At 37.5% G+C, this 15,792-nt stretch overlaps 1 long non-coding RNA gene across 1 annotated transcript in view; it reads left to right on the forward strand.

Moving 5' to 3' along the window:
• LOC149054251 (uncharacterized) overlaps positions 1-14,045 on the forward strand; it is a 45,829-nt gene extending 31,784 nt beyond the window's left edge. Inside the window, exons 2-3 of the long non-coding RNA XR_016192308.1 lie at positions 5,944-6,704; positions 13,285-14,045. This is a non-coding gene — a long non-coding RNA (uncharacterized LOC149054251). The remainder of the gene's footprint in view (positions 1-5,943; positions 6,705-13,284) is intronic.
• The last annotated feature ends 1,747 nt before the right edge of the window (positions 14,046-15,792 follow it).

The following is a 15,792-nucleotide window of genomic DNA, read 5'->3' on the forward strand; positions in this document are numbered from 1 at the left end:
TCGTTTTAATACTATTACTCATGTACCTATATTATAATATAGCATATAAATAACAACGACAGAGAGCGGCGTCACGTCTCCTCGGCCTGACGACGACCTGTGAAGTTGTACCTATCTATATCGTTGTCGACGTCGAGTGTGCTGCAGCACACAAACACACAATACACGTGTAGGTAATTATTATTGTCGCGGACAAACTCGGTCCTGTTAAAAAAAATAAAAATAATAGTTTTTCACACGAAAACTCGCCGCCGCTGCCGTTGAACTCTATATAGCTAGTGTCAAGACATGTTCGAAAAGTATCGATTACCCGCGAGCGCAGAACAACAACAACAACGTCGACTCGACGAGTAGGAAATAGGAAACGACGACGGCGAGGATAAGGAGGAGTGCGTACAACACTGGTGCGGCGCCGCGCGGAGGGGGCGGTGTGAGAGGGTAAGTACGTGTGTGCAGCGGGAGCGTGTAGGGGTAGCGAAATATATATATATAAACAGAAGGACGACGGTGAGACGGTGGAAAAGCGGCGGCGGCGGGCTAAAGGACAACGAGAATGATTTTTTCCTCGAGAAAGGAAAAAGGTCCTGGATTACCCGAGTCGGCGGTGGCGGGGGTGGTCGTCGGGCGGAGGGTGTGTTACGTGTATATATACGCCGCCGCCGTGTGGTGCGTGCGTGGCGGGTGAGCGCGTGCAAGACTGTTTTGTATGCAGGACACAACAATTCTCCACGTTTCGGGAGCCGGAGCAAAGGAGGGGCGGTTGCCGGAATTATGGTCGGGCGGCGGCCGTCTCTATATACGCGCGGCCGGCGAACGTAGAGGGTTACGAGAGAGGGGAGTGAGAGAGAGAGATTGAGTGAGCTGACGTTCGGAAGAGTATATAGCTGTTAGTATACGTATATAATATATATATATATATATATATATATATATATACATATATACAGAGAGAGAGAGAGAGAGAGAGAGAGGTAGTATTATATAGTATATAGTAGCTGCAGAAGTATATATGTATATGCCGGTAAAGTATATAGCGAGGCGAAAAAAAGAAATATACTGGCCAAGCTGCAGAGATCAATACTGGTTTGACTCGAACTCGCGTCGAGAAAAAATTAATATAACTTATAGACCGAACCCGATCCGAGTGACGGAATAAGAGCGCGTGTGCTTGTTGTTGTGCCAAAGGTAGATAGAGAGACAGAGACGGAGACAGCGCCGAATCGAGCTGGCGATATGTATTTGATGAAATCGCATCGGCACTGGAAGAAAAAAAAAACCGACCGGGCCTTAGGCTAATTTCGGTTGCTGCTGCGTTACAACGCGACGGACAACGAATAACAACAAGGACCCCGCCGTGTGTGTGTGTGTGTGTGTGTGTGTGTGTAGGTAACCCGAGGGTACAATCCCGGTCGATATATTACGTGGTCCGAGGGGCGATATACAAAATATCGACGGACTTCAAGCTCCGTCTCAAATTGTGTTTACGAGCATTATATTATATATTATATACGCGCATAGCGGACGAATATCAAATATTTATGTCATGTATATGCTATGTATATATATATAATGTGTACATGGTGCGGACGACATATACCATACAGTTAGTTTTATGTATATATAGGTCATGGGTTTAGACGGAAAACTCGCGTGTTACACCCTGCTTGCTGCAGACGCTCGTTTAAAATATATACTTCGTGTGATGATGTATATTATTGCGTAAGGGAATGTCCTTTTCTTCTCGTTTTTTCGTTTTTTTTTTTAAATGTTGTTCTCTGCCGCTGCAGTCTTTCCTCGTATAGACTATATTATATAGTACACGATGGCGCGAAACTGTGTCCCACTTTTTATACGCGAACAACACCCTGCACCTTGCTGCAGTTGACTATAACTGCAGCGGTCATCTCTCTAATCAATAATCGCATTTCATATCGATATTGCGTATGTCTTCGATTTTAGGTACTGTTTTTACTTCGCAATTATATAATTGCCGTTACGGGCAAAGTATATAATTTGGGCATTTTATATAATGGCCTTCGTATATTGGGAGAATATAGATAACGGATGAGATGATATTTAATGAAATATGATAAATTGTAAAACAATATAGTTAAAATAAAGTCAAATTATTGTCTAAAAATCATTATCTGTCACTAGTTTGTTTGTTCTTATCGTATTTTTACAACGGGGATGTCCGCTTGTCCACACATTATACGCGTGTATGTGACGTAATATATTATTATAATTATATTTACTGATTTATAAGTTATATTACATGTAATACCTACATCAAAATGTCACGGAAGAAGTACATCCGATGATAAGTGATAATAAAATTTAAAAAACTCATTATATTTTCTAACAATATAAATACATGTCATTATTCTTTAAATCATCTCATCCGTTATCTATATTGCCCAATATAGGTAAGAAGGGCATTGTATAAAATGCCCAAATTGCATACTTTGCCCGTAGCATATTGCAATCAATTGGAACGTATAGCAAAAAAAATGATAAGTTTGGCCACGGGTCAGGTTAGAATTCGCCCCAGTTATCATATCATTTCGGTCAGGATGATTGATCATACAACTTGAACCTATTGTTAACAATTTGGAGGTAGATAATAAAAAGCAAACAAACGCTTCAATTAAAAAACGAGTAGGTACCCGTAACGGAACTATATAGGTTGATATACGTGAAATTAGGATGTTGTTACCTATTATATTATATAATAAGTGCCACTTAATATTATGCTTTACGAAATATGCACGACAGGTATTGTTTACGCGTTACGTTTTTTTAAATTCAAATCGATTGTCATTTTTGTTCCACAAAAATATATTGTAATAGAGTAATACCTAGTCATTTATAGTAATATTGTATTTTTCACATATTACTATTATTATATTTTAACGAGTAGGTTTTGAATTTTATCGTCGACAACAGCCACTGGCGGCTATCTCGAGAAATATGACAGATACTCGCTTGAAAGGAACTAGTACCCCCGATCTGCAGTATTTCGGGTGACCCAAAAAAATCACTCATTTCACAGTAAGCTTTTTGGACCTACCAATATATTATAAAGTTTATTTTATTTCCCGAGGTAGACGACGTAACACAGATAAGAATATTTTAATAATCTATAATTTGTTATAGTATTATAGATTTACGTGGTCTAGATGTGTCCGAGAATCATAAGTTTATAACAACCCACCCACCACCCGCGATTATGAAATGGGTGCTCGCGAGCCCTTTTCAGATACTCGATAATCACCACTGACAATACATATAATTATATTAAATATCACCAATTTTAAAACCAGTGACGTAGACATGATTTCTGAAAGGGGAGGGGGATCAAAAAAATACAAAAAACGACGTAGCTAAATGAGAGGGGGAAATTATTGGAAAATCCACCAGTATTGTCTGTATAAATAATATAATAAAGTATAATATAACCGTAGTCGTTATCAACCATTTCGACCAAATAAACATTGCACTATGCAGTTGTACGAATAAACGAAAATAAAATCATAATGGTATTCGGTATTAAAAAACTGTCGAAATTCGATGTGGTTCGATAAATCATACGATAAAATGTCACGTGAGTTGATCTGACCCCCATGTGCCCCCTCGCGTAAGTCACTGATTTAAAACATTTATTATGTGTACGAATTCTATAATAATAATAATATATGCAAACCAGAACAGCGGTGACGATTACAACCATAACGTCATGTAATTATTATTATTTTATCGTTCAAAAAAACTCGGCAGCTATAGGTATGTCCATTAGTTACAATTTAACTAATTTAAGTGGGTCATATTATCAATACTATGTATATTACAATATTGTTGTGAACCTACATCTGCAATTATATTGTAATATATTATACTGCGGGATACACATACGCGGCGGTGCACCGTGTACCGCGTATTTATTAACCGCGATTACCACGCGTATACCGGACAAACCGGTGCGCGAGACCGCTAATAATTGGATGTATACTATAAACGACACCAGCGGCCGCGTCAATATTAGGACTTGGACGACGGTTTGTTTGTTGTACGGACCGTACGATTATACCATTCTTATAATATTGTTGTTGCAGTGATGTGCACCGCAAACGCATTGCACGTGCGACAAAGGAAATTACGGCCATCCGATAAGCGTTTAAACTATAAAACTAATGTATAATAATAATATAATGTAATAATTATTCCGAGCTGCAGCCGACGTCGTGTCTTATTATGTTATATAGCTGATTAAACGCGCTTGAGATTTTAAAACGTTGTATACGATATATTATATAATATATAGGTATAGGTATAGGTAATAATTTACAGCGAAACTAACAACACGCTGCGAATAAGGACCGACATTGGCAACAACGAAATTTGTTCGCGGCGAAGAGACATTAATGTCCTTAGCGGTACACAAGTAAAAAATTCATAAAACCCAACAAAAGTTCTTTGAAAATCTTCCGTAGGTACAACCCAATTTTAACGCTTCTTAACCACGAAAAAAGAGATTAGATTTACATTTTTCGCATGAGCTCGTTTCGAGTGTCCTGACCTAGCTCGTTACACGCCGCGCGCCGTCTAAAAGTGCATTTCATCCAATGGCAAAAAAAAAAGAAAATAACTAATTATTCAACAAACATCATCACCCGCGACGTAATTATGAAAACTGCTGTGCAAACGAGTTAAACAACGATCTGTTCGTATCGCTCGCAAACTTCAACTCTTTTAAAATGTATTGTATCCTCCCTCTCGTAATTTTATTTAATTGCCCTGCTCTACAGGTCAAACGGAAAATGCTATTCAACGCTCTTAAATCTATTTAAATATCCACTCTACTTTAGATATACCAATAATCTGCAGTTACAACTATATAAAATTGCAAACAATCACCTTTATTTTGAGGCTGGCTTTATAATATACATAATATTATAATATATAGTTAAGATGTGATGTACTGAATACCAATACATTTATTTTTAGTATTTTTTTAAAATTTTTTTTTTTAATAATACCCTAAAGCATCCATATTGGGCTAACAGTGTGAAAATTATAAATTACATAAATTAAAAAAAATTGTATATATAAGTTACGTAAAATTTTGGATATGAGATTGGCGGCTGTGACGAATTGAACGATGTTGGTAATGGATTGCATAGAGTTTCTGATAGCGATTCGGGTGGGTTGTGGCATCTTCGGGTACTTTCGTAGGTTGTGGCATTCCGTGAGTATAATATTTGGTCGATGGTGGCTATTGGACACAGTAGGTTGTGCACATTGGGGGTTCTTCTTTGGACATTAGGAAACTGTGGGAGATTTTCGTGTGTCCAATTCTTAGTCTGGTCATTATAACTTCGAATTTTCTGTGAATTTAATACATTTATTACTATTATAAGCTACTATATTGGTAGTATTAAATTATAAACTATAACAACTTTACATTTACAATGAAATCAAATACAAAATATAATTATCAATACATTACTAATTCCGTACTTGTATACGTAAATTCGTATTGTATGATATTTTTTATTGTATTAATTGCAGTGTATTCTATTGAATTTCTTTTTTTTCTTTTCGATTGTTACTAATTATTGACTAATTATCGAATATTCGAATGTGTGTGTGCAGGGTCCGTTCTAAGGATTTTGTTGTCGCAGCAACGCGTTAAATTCCCTCTGCAATACTACTCTATCGCAGGTCACATTTATAACTCTACTCTTAACTATAGGTACTAAAATATCGTTCTCTATTTATAAATAAACTAAAAATATAATTGTTTAACAGTATATAATAAACTAGTAAACGTTGCAAAAATGTTGACCAAAAAATTGTCAATATAGTTTTTAATAAGTATATACGATTTTATTGTGTGATATAAACTATGAAAAATACATTTTAATGCTTTTAATCATATTATAGGTATCGATATGAGAATTCGATATAATCAACAACACAAAAATGTATTTCCGACAGCGCAAAAGATTTTCTCAACATCGGAAACGACGCTCAACAGCGTTTGACACACTCAAATAAATATTAATTGATGCAATAGTGTACTGCGTCGCGTGTGATTCAATACCAGGGAAGAAATATAATAATAATAATAATAATAATAGTAATAGTAATAATAGTAATATCATTATACGCATGTTAAACGTCGTCACCGTACGGCGGCGTGGGCCTATACAAAACACGATTCTTATATATATATATATAATACATATATATAACTCGTCGTGTGTGCAGCACATAATAATATATCTACTAGGTAGGACGTACGTTATATATAATGCGCGCCAGCGTCTTTTGTGACGTATATATAGAGAACACTACTACAATATTATTTCTATAATATATAATATGTACAATATGTATATAAATATTATACACCTACACACACACACACACACGCGTATTGTCCCGAAACGGCGGCTTTGTAACCGTCTCCCGAACGTCTACGACGACTGTACTGTACGTATGATATATGTATATAGGTACGCAGCCGTGTAATCGCGATCCCGGAGCTCGGAGCACGACGCGGTCTCGGACGACGGCGGGATTTACGGTCGTCACTTCGAAATTACTGAGGAAAAAAGGACACAGAAGAAAGAAGAATTCGACGTCGAAACACCGACCCGTATATGACATGTGTATGGGTTGAGGGTGGCGGGTACGAGCGAGTGAGTCAAGTCGTCGACGGCGCGGCGGTGGTAAAAGAGTGAGAAAAATATTTAAAAAATCTCCGTCGCGTCACTTTATATTTTATACAATACTACAATATACGTAAACGCTGCACACGCATTAGGCGTGTGTGTCAGTATACATACATATATAATATACGTAGACGACCGGACATGACGGACGCTTCTGCACCCCTTGCTGCAGATATCAACGCACTTCCGCCCGGCAGGGGAGAGATTTTTCCAATATTTCCGGTGTCGTCGACACGAGGACGGGGGTGATGCATAGTCGGCTGAACAACTCGCGCTAAAGCCGCCGCGAGAGAGATGCGTCTAATAATCTATCTATCTATAGTGGCCGGGTTGGGGTGGGGCACAGGGAAAGGAGAGTTTAGGGGTTGAAAAAAAATACACACTGCAGAAATTGCTATCGGCACGCGAATAGTTGCGCCGCAGTACACACACACACATTATATATACGTATATATAAGAAGGGTCGGTCTTCCGCGGACCAGACGACGACAAGAAAATATATGACTTTTGTGTGACGGAATGTGAGCGATTCAGCAAGAGCGGTCGGGGGGTGGGGGAGGGGGGCACTGTCAATACGGTGCATGTCGGACGCGCCCGAGTGGGTGTGTGTGTGTGCGTGCGGCGATGACAAATTGGAATACTATGACTTTGTAGAAAGGCTGCAGCGGCAGGCGAAAAAACACTCTAGTCACAGCGGCGGCGGCGGGTTCGGCGAAACGTGTACATATATAGATCTGTCTATTACATATATATCATTATAATATTATATATTATGTACATATTATATAGGCAGTATTGTACGCGGTGGTGCCGAACTGCCGAATATCATACACAATAATATAAATAGACCGCGAACGTGTTCGGCCGGTGGGTCCGGAGATTATACGAGAGACGGGTCTTCGTCGGTGACCGATTTCCGAGCGGTGAAACGGTGGGGGGGTGGATGGGGGAGGCGAATGAGTGTAATAATAATATCATCTGAAACCGGTGCAGCTCATCATCTCCACGCGGGCCAGGTGAAACGGAGAAAGACTCGCCGGTGATCACCCCCTCCCCCCGCCCTTGCCTACGCATAGATATATATAATACTGACGGGACACGGGTGAGTCGAGGGGACCCGCCTCCGACTGCGTGCCTACGTTAATTTATAGGTACGATATCGTATTATGACGATGACGATGAATGATAATATTACGCGTATATAGGTGCATGCGGGGTAGGTGTAAAGATGTACACGGTGGGTTTCTTTACAACCACGCTCGTCCTATTTTTACGGTTAAATAAATATGCATATCGTGCTGAGATTTAGATTTTTGGAATTTTCAAATACGCCCGGAGACCGTTTTACGGTTCATTGACATTTTTTGTGTACAACATGATATAAGGGTGATTTCGTTACTATACAAACTTCAGTTTATCAAATACCATGGCAGTTCTTTCCTTTTTAATTTTTAACTGATGAGCAGATTTTTTTTTTCGAAAATTTCGGTGATATCTATGTCGAAATTCAATAGCTAGTGGTTTTAAGGAAAATATGATATGTCTCTGATGGCAATGGGTTAAGCATATATAGGGAGCTCAGACGATTTGAAAGAGTTACTAATGATTTATCAATATAAATAGGTACTTTGTAAAAATGTTCCAACTATAATAAATACTACGTCCAACGTAACACTTAGTTTTCATTTTTACAAAACTGTTTTATTAGGATTATTATCCTTAGTACAAACATTTTATTAACCAACAGAAACTACTCATTAGTATTTTGATTTTGATACATCAACAGCTTCAAGACAATGTTCGGCTAAATAATTTTGGTAAAAAAGAAGGTTCTCATTTAAAAAAAATAAATAAATAGAAGTTGGTATAACCATCACAGAATGCTCGAAAACTCTAAAAATCAGAATTTAAATAAATGTTCCCACTATTATAAGGGGAAATATGGGGGCGAGCATGCTTGAAAAATCGCCCTGTATAGGCACTTGCGTCTTTTTATTGGTTTTTTAGGCCCAGAAACTAAAATTTAGTACTAAATTATTATATTATGCACTCGAGCATTACACGTCGTGCTTAACGTCAGTGTCACCGGTTCCGGAGTGGGGGTGACATTGTTCACCGCTTCCGTCCTATCATCGTAGTTGCCTATGTCACAGCCCTCGTTTGCCACTGTAGTGCAGTAGCAAATGTCCACAACAATATAATATATTTAGTATTGATGTAGTAATTTGTTTTGTACCTTTGCTCCCCCCCCCCAAAAAAAAAAAAAATAAAATAAAAACAAAAAAATGAGCGATGGATGGATGTACAGTGCCGCAGATAAGATGATTAGGACAGACAGTAAGCATATTATATAGCTGGTATATTATTATCATATAATAACCGAATTTCAATTTTAAAATCATTATTTTATCATATCATTAAGTCATTGTTAATACTTTTGACGGTGTTATATTCGTAACTAGTTTGCCGATTGCCACCACAACCCCGGAAAATAAGTTTTTCACAGCGGGGTGCCAGCGTGGAGCTCTTCAACGGCCCCCGAGTATACGTCATGGCGGTCGGTGATTATCGTTCTGTTGTATATTATTATAAGTATTATTGTTGCTGACTAGGTATATGAGTACCCATACTTATCGTCTGCGTTTTTCGGTTCGTTAAGTCTTATCGAGTTACAGCGTTTAATTCGATCTGTTTAAAAAACTTTCCTCCGTTTTTCGAAGTCTCAGTACTAGGTACCATCTATAAAAATATAAATGTAAATACACATTATCGAAAATGTTTATATGTCGTATTATGAGTTTTTGACAATCGTTAAAAAAAAAAAAAAAAAAAAAAACGACTATACCGATACGTATACGGTATACGGTCACATTGGTTGAATTTTCGCGTTCGCGGTACAACGAATGATCGCACAACAATATAATATGATGCGACGTGCTTCATCAATAAGTCGTTACGCTCCTGCTACGAATAATTGTCATAAATATTTCGATATTTGTATTTGTTGTAACCGCGGATGTCCAAATTACAATGGTTCCGGATTCAAAGAGCGTTTTCAATTTTCCTTCCTATTTTATACACTCTTAGGACTGTCGTTTGTGACCACGTGTCATGATGCGAGTTTGATCAAAAGTTGTGTCTTTTGTCGTGAGCGTGATTTTTTGTTTTGTTTTTAAATCATCAGTTTCTCATAAGTACATATTATTATGGATTTTTGTGGACAGACATTTTTTATAATTTCTAATCTGTTTATTTCATCGTAATAGCGTACTTTATTGTAATTATACGCATATAATTATGTTTCAATTTAAACTTTTCTTAATACGACGAACAATATTATTGAAAGATTTTCGGATGTGTGAACTTTTTCGGAAGTCTTTAACAACTGAAGATTGAGCCTCCGATTTTGGGAACGAATGCGTATCGTAAATTCTCAAGAACGGTGGGAACCAATATTGGAATGCAACCATTCTTTGTACAATTTCTCACATGGTCCCAAATACGAGTAACGGCAGATGACGACCGATCAAAGTTACGAGTTACGATACATTATTTTCATTGCACTTCGTCGTTTATTATCTTCGAATTATAGGCCGCACACGTCATGAGGTTTGCAGGTTATCAGCTGCATGCAACAGGTTACTCTTATTGGAAAATATATTGGTATGTTTATAATATAAGAACCGGTTAATACCAGTTAAAACCGGCGCGTTTATTAACCGAAATTGTTATTTTATAATCACGAGAACCGGTATAGTTACCGATTGGTTATTGCAATAACCGGAACCGGAACCTGAACCCGTCATCAAGTCTCCTGCTCTTCCGATTCTTTCGATCTCGCTGTAGGGTTTACCATCCACCGGGACATTGTCGATTTCTTCTGTCACCCACTGAACCGCGTGTTGCTCATTGCCGGCAGACTTCTCCAATCGTCTGCCGTTTCCGATGGCTGCGCATATAGGTATATGAGATAACTTCTTTTTCCTGTTCCTGGTGACCAGGAACGGTTGGCAACTGTTTATCGCGATGCTGCCAACCGTTCCCGTATCGTTTATTCGCCAACATGGCGATTTATACAAAACTAGCGGCCTCTAACCACCCAGAAAAGCTGACGATCGGCCCACAGAATAATGACACTTTTACTCTAGGCGTCCACTAAAACTGTTATGTTAGGTACGTAAACCAATGCGTACAAAGAGTTAATAGTAATACAATTATAATAATAATATACGTTCGCTCCGGTCCGAACATAACGACGAGGCGAGGCGGCAGAGCAACAATAATAATAATTATAATAATAATAATAATAGCAATATAAACGAGCGTTAATTGTTTAATAACCGCACGAGCCCATTCATTTGCATACATTATATACCCAATGTAAATCGCGAAAACCATCCGATAACAGCTCACCGTACATGCATATGTATATATATATTTATACATTGTTATTATAATGCGGCCCACCCGATTTAGAAGCGTCTATTAAAAAATAGCGATGGGGAAACGTTATTATATGATATTGACGTGCGTGCTTATAAGACGACTTATTTCGCCTTTTTTTTACGAGACTTGGTCAATATTGTTTTAATTGAATGTTTAATGATCAAATCTGTGTTAATAGAATTATTCAAGGAAACTTACTATATCACAAGTGGTTTCGTACCTGCAGCGTATTATACCGAGATTTATAGAATAACCGATTCGTGTTAAAAAAAAAAAAAAACACCCACTCAACCAATTTTGACGGAGTCTTCATGCACCGTTCTTGAAGGTTTCGGAAAAATTTAGTGAGTATATAGCGCTCGACCCTCGTTCGGAAATACACCAAAATGCCAACCCGTAATATTATAACGCCACATTTTATAAGCTTTGTCATTCTTTCCTCGTCCAAGTCTCAAGATTATATACGGCACAAAGTTAAGGACTGCAGATTCAAGCTCGTGGTTCGAATCCGAAATTTGGAGTTGAGGGAGTATTAGGGAAATGCACTTCGCTGCAGCTTTATAATATATAATACAACGGTAATATGCTGATTGAATTTCTCGTTAAATTTAATATAAAATATAGACATGACATAATATATCGCCGGCCAAAATAGGAAACATAAAAACGCGTATTTTATCGGACGATAACCATCATCATCACAGACCCCACGGGAGTCATCTCAAAATTATTGTATAACCAAATAATATTATCTAAAATAATAACACACGTCTCATTGTTATTATAATGTATATTATGTTATATACTTCATTAGACGCACGCCATGTGTTCCGGATCGACGGCCTGCGCGAGCGGTAACTCATCAGTTCGGTGGTCGTGGGGTGGTGTGGGGAGGGGTTAGTTGGAGAGGGCTATATATTATTATTATTATTATTATATGCACTCGACGGACGAGTTAACGAAAAAAAAAAAAAAATTAATTAGGCGAAAACGATATTATTTATAACCTCCACGCAGCAGTCCTTAACACGATCTTTTTTTTTGCGCCTTTTTCCTCGTCGTGCCAACACCCTACCGCCGTGCCCACACCACCGTCGCGCCGGACTTAAAGAGACGTATTAAATATATATACATACATTCACCCCGCGACGTCTCTCTCGTGGGTCGAGGGGTCTCCCCCCCAACCCTGCCCACCCGGCACGTTAATCAGCTGAGCGAGGGGTGGTGCGAACGACCGAACGGCTTCTGTTTCTCGTCCGCGGAGAGTGTACATTATAACAACGGACTCATAACGGCTATATTAATTAATCGGACGAGCGTTCAACCCTTTTATTTCTGTTTTTCCGCGGCGCGAGAGAACTTTTTTCGGGGATTTTCACGTTCGGTTTTAATTCTTTTTTTCGTTCACTCCGTCCGCCCTCTCCCGCGGCGGCGACTCGTTCGAAATGTGTATATATATTATGTACATCCGTCCGCGCCCGCCGTGATAATAATAACGATATAGCCGCTGCAGCAGCAGTAAAGCAGTCGAATGAGTATTAAAACGAGCGGAAATACCACCGCCGAGAACTCAAAAAAAGGGGTGGGGTGCGCGTCACACTGTATACATACATATTATCATTCGCCGAATAATATAACATATATATAGTGCGTGGAGCACTGCTGCGGATGCAGAGCGAGAGAGGAGAAGATATTCGACGATGACTTAATTTTTATTCGCGGGAATTAAAGTCGCTCGAAAGAAGGGTCGGTCAGGAGCAAACGAATAAATGAAAAAAAAAAAAAAAACAATACAGTCTCCCGGGTGCAATATTCCGCGCGCTTCTCGCCCGTCGAAAACTTTTTGAATTAAAACGTTATAATACGTCTATACACAACATCTACATATTATATTATATATATGTACGCACACGCACACACGCACACACACACACCGTCAGAGTCGTTCCCATTATAATACTCGCCCGCCCCCGTTTATCCGCGGCATACGGTAAATTTTACGATTGTGCGTGCACGGTGTATACGTTTTAATTGTTATATTGTACTATAATATATTATACAATATATTATAATATTTACGTTTTTATAATAATAATTATAGTTGTTGTGCGCAATGAGACCATCATCATCATCGTCGTCGTTTATTGGGAGCGACCCGTGAAAACTCTCGACGAGGCCGGAAAAACGCGTCGGCGGCGCAGGTGGTTTTCCGGACACGGCCGCCTAACCAATTTCATTGGTTTCAATATTCCGCTTCGATCTTACGACTTTTGCCATGTTATCTTCTATACGTAATTTTATACCATTAGCCGCGGCTGACGCGGAAAAATAATTAACGCGATCGATCGAGAGGCAAAACGTGGAGGGGACGACGATTTTCGCCATATCAATAAATAATACAATATTAGAATCCGCATGCAACAACTGCATCAGCTGCTGCAGTAGTTGCAGGTACTATAACGATCCGAAACCTGCAGCACGTTCGGATGAATTGGATTTTCAGTTGGGTTTTCCGGACACCATCGGCCGATTCGTAAGTCGGTGAGGATATCCACTACGGTGCCGCTTCATTTCTTTATAATATTATAATTATTTATGACCGCAGTGGTTAATTTTTTTTTTAGAAGATATGTGTACCTAACCTAACTTAGGTAAGATACACGTGGTAAAACATTATAATTCATATTTTTTAAAACATAGTTTATATCATTACATCACGTCTCGTGAAAATAAACTTAATATAAATCATTGATTTCGACGGATTTCGTTAAAATTTGATCTCGTAAGACGTAATTATGTATTATATTATCGTCATACAAGAGAGACATCAGAGTCATCAATAAATGGCATGTTGCAACTATTATTGCGTATAATATCTAACTTTGAGGGTCCTTGTATTCAATTGTTAATCTTTTTTTGACAATAAACATAAAATATTGTATCATACACTATTTTTTATTTTATATCGGACATTTTGATAAATTGAAAATTTTTCTATTTACCTAATTAACCTAATCATTGAATACTATTCAAATCATATCTATAATAAGTTTTTGGACGGAAAAGGAATTCACTAATTTATGATTTGTATAGGGGGGGGGGGACTAAAACTCAGAATTTGAGTGAACTCGTTATCGATGGATAGAGAAAAAATAAACATTTTTGGTTTGCCTGTACAGCTGAAAACGCGTTTGGGGTGATCGCAAAGAGGAACTATACATAGTTACTGCAATAAGTAGGTATAATATTATTCTGTTTCAATTCTACAACCACAATGTTTCTCTCCGCATTCATTGCGATGGGGAATATATACCTAATAAGTTAGGTTAGGTTATAATATTGTTCGTATTTCATGCAAACATAAACTACACATTTATATAGGTCATAGTAAAAAAAAAAAAGAGTAAAATATCATACGGGTCTTAAGCAGAGTGGTATTATTATTGTCGAGAGATCAGATTTTTCGTTGAACTCTGCGGTCTGTGAATAGAAGATGCGCTTTATAGTTGCACTTGACAAAATCGTTTTACAATTCACTATGGAACATAATTTTCTTTTTTTTTTCAACAACAGAGAAAATAACTCTTGATTTTGGTGTTTGAATTAGGAAAATAATTAAATAACCCCCCACCCCCCTAATACACTTCAGTTGAATATACTCTGCACGTAGTATAGTCACTAAATTGAGACCGGAGCGTGAATTCAAATAGATTTTTTTTTATTAATATTTTATAATCTGCAAAATATTTTTAATGCTAATCTGATGGTTTTTTTTCAGCTTTCGAAAACTGTAACGATATATAACTAATCGATATAATATACGTAATAATTGTGAAATTATTCAGCTTAAAGGACGGACAAAAAGAAATTGTTTTGATTAGATTTCAAAACGATTCAAAAATATCAATAGTTCATAACAACGTAGCGCGGTTCGGCGATGCTCATCGCGCATTTGCATATTATTTAAAATCCTATTCGGTACAAACATGTTTGATGAACTCTTTATAGATTTTTATTTCGAAAACTGTTAGCGCATAATTTTACATATTTTTTTTTTCATACACATTTTGTTATATTATTTTGAAGATTGTACATTTTTTTTTTTGGTTTTTACGATGAAGTTATTTGTGCGCGTATTTCAAAGCATTTTTCCTCGAGTAAACAATGAACTTAACAAAAAAATAAAATAAATAAATAAAATCCATCGCCGTCCATAGTTATAATATTATAATGTACGTTATACAAAAGTTAAATATGCGATGAAAAATAATATTTTATTCAATCATGTCTGCTTTGTTTCAATTTATTTTTAAATTTTATTTTGGTGTTCGTCAATATTTGAAAAAAAAAAAAAAATATAGAATCGCCTAAAATTTAATAATTATTATTGTATTGTACGAGCACGACGATGCACCGAGCACCTAACCCAGCTAGGCCACGTTCCAACATAACATGACCATCTTGCTTATTATTTAAACGCGTTACTTCCGTTTTCAGCGTCGGTCGTATATTATAATACAGATGGATCAATCAGATTTAATCTATCTATACATGTATAGGTACAGCTGCAATTATTGTAACGGTGTGAGTCTCCTCTCTCTCTCTCTCT

Source organism: Diuraphis noxia, unplaced genomic scaffold, assembly GCF_037042655.1.
Source record: "Diuraphis noxia isolate RWA-SAM2 unplaced genomic scaffold, SU_Dnox_SAM2 contig0009, whole genome shotgun sequence".
Lineage (NCBI taxonomy): Eukaryota > Metazoa > Arthropoda > Insecta > Hemiptera > Aphididae > Diuraphis > Diuraphis noxia.